The sequence below is a fragment of the Ixodes scapularis genome, unplaced genomic scaffold (assembly GCF_016920785.2).
Source record: "Ixodes scapularis isolate PalLabHiFi unplaced genomic scaffold, ASM1692078v2 PGA_scaffold9__187_contigs__length_104089568, whole genome shotgun sequence".
NCBI classification, from domain to species: domain Eukaryota; kingdom Metazoa; phylum Arthropoda; class Arachnida; order Ixodida; family Ixodidae; genus Ixodes; species Ixodes scapularis.
Genome location: NW_024609884.1, coordinates 36,494,786 through 36,497,118, shown reverse-complemented (window position 1 = coordinate 36,497,118; position 2,333 = coordinate 36,494,786).

Sequence of the window (2,333 nt, the reverse complement as noted above, 5' to 3'; positions counted from 1 at the left end):
CATTTGACAGGCATCTTTCTAAAAGAGGCGTTGGTTTGGCGCAGAGCCGTTTATACTGAGAGAGTTTGGCCGATGGGCGGAGCTTGTTGGCCGCTAGAACCAGCGGATTTCGCGATAACACAATATGGCGTTACTTCTTTGTCTTGTTCATTCCTGTGAAATCGCGTAGAATTCCTATGAGTCAGATCCACAATATGGCGGACGGAAGTAGTCATCCCCCGGTTGTCAGACTACGCTGCTGTGGTTGTCAGACTGCCAAAATCTCCTTAAGAAGGCCAAACTCTCTCAGTATAAACGGCTCTGGTTTGGCGGTATGTCACTTCTGACAACATGTTGGAGGGTATGAAAAAGGCCACCGTTCTATGTTGGGTCAAGCCCACAAAACACGTAGTTTATTATTCTACTTCCTCTGATTTATTGGTTTTTATTTTATTCCTTCTGAAAGTGGTCGTACAATACGAGGTTTATTATGCAATTACAACCAGAAGGTCCCTGGTAGGTCATTATTCGTTCTTATTAGTGAATTTTATGTCCATTTTGTCAACTTTTTTTTAATGTGGCTATTTTTGTGTGTAATGAACAATAAACATAAGAAACCTCAAGGAATATCCATTCCGTCCAGAAATGTGTGCAAGCATCTCTGGTGGAGCTGACATTTCTAGTGGATCGCACAGCCGGAGGCGACAATGCAATATCGCGCAGACGCGCGTCTTCCATTCTCATCACCGGGACTCGGGCTCGGTCTGTTTCATTATTGACACGAGTTTGATTTTATGATTCCTTACTTGAGTTATTATTTAAGATTTTGCACTGCCATGCATGTAGCCGCCAGCATTTGAGACTAGGCGTGCGTAGATCAAAATAGCATTGCAAAGCTTATCATTTCTATACTTTCTGCGTTCTGAGAGACTGAAAACAGGACAAAAATTGGCACGTACAGTTTGATCTATCCACCGAACCGTAATGTGCCGAATCGTCTTTTGTAAGGAACGCAGCTGCCGCCTCTTTTCCAAACATCGCCTCGTAGCCTCTACCTCTTCTTTCTCGCACGGAGGAAGCACAGATTGAGGCGGCGCAGCGTCGTGAAAAATGATTCATCCAGAGCAAGTGGTTGGAAGGTGGCCAGCTCTGCTACCATCTACTCTTGTGCGACGCTACGCCACGCGTCTACACAATCTCTGGGTTAGCTTCCGTTAATATGTAATTATGTATAAACAATGAAAAAAAAACAGTTTACTTGTAAAGGTTGGAGTGGAAGAAACCAAACAATAGCTTAATTTTTTTTTTTTTTTTGCTGCACGTGAGAGAAAGTTTGCATCTCCAACTCAAGTTCAGATTGAGAAGAGCGTATTAAATACGCCTGATTTCTTTTTTTTATGATTGTGCATCGTGTTTTGCAGGCATTCCTGAGGGAGCACCTCCTGAAGGCAAGTTGGAGAATTTCCTGAGAATTCGGCTCCCCGCTTTACACCAACGCCTCGTGGAAAAGCGGATACTGCCAGGGAAGCCTGCTGGAGTTGGCAACGAATAAAGTTCCGAAGCCGGTGGCAATACACTCTGGTCGCAGCAATGCATATCCTTCTTTCGGCAGTTAAGTTCTAGTTGGAAACATGCACACAATGTGGTGCACTTAGTTACGGCAAGGATGCATCCACGCCTTTCAATTCTTATGAAGATTAAAGACACCGAGCTGATTGGAGGCGCAACTATATTTAATAAAAAATAAGGTATATTAAGTTTAGAACATAATAAACACTGCCCAAAGTTCATAGCTGCGTAATCATCAATATACCGTGTTTTTAATGCAAAAATAAACGCAACAAACGCCTGAACGACCAGACACTGTCATCGAAGGATGTCGAATTCGTTCCGTCTAATCATAAAAAAAGAAAGGTCTCACATCGCTTTTATTTTATTATGCGCCTGATTGGGTCAACGCATGTAACAGCTGCCCTTTCCAACTTTCCTAAATGATCGAGTAAAATAAACAACTACACAAAACCCACGACGTCTGAGTCCAGAGGAACTTAGTAACTCTTTATGGATCATTTGAAAAATGGCCATCGCCATTCCGCTGTTAGTGCATTTGGAGCGTCCTTCCGCTCCGTTTTCCACTATCCAGTCTAGCAGTGAAACAAACCAGTCTACTCTGTTTCATCTTAAAAGGACACTGGCACCCCCCGAATTTTTTTTTTTTTCTCCAGGTGATTCATTATGGCGCCGGAAGTCTACTCAATCAATATGTTGCTGCAGCGTCACATATATTTTAATAAAGTAAAAAAACTCAACTGCTCGAAACCGAAACCGAAACTGGACCGTGAAGGAAGACGAAA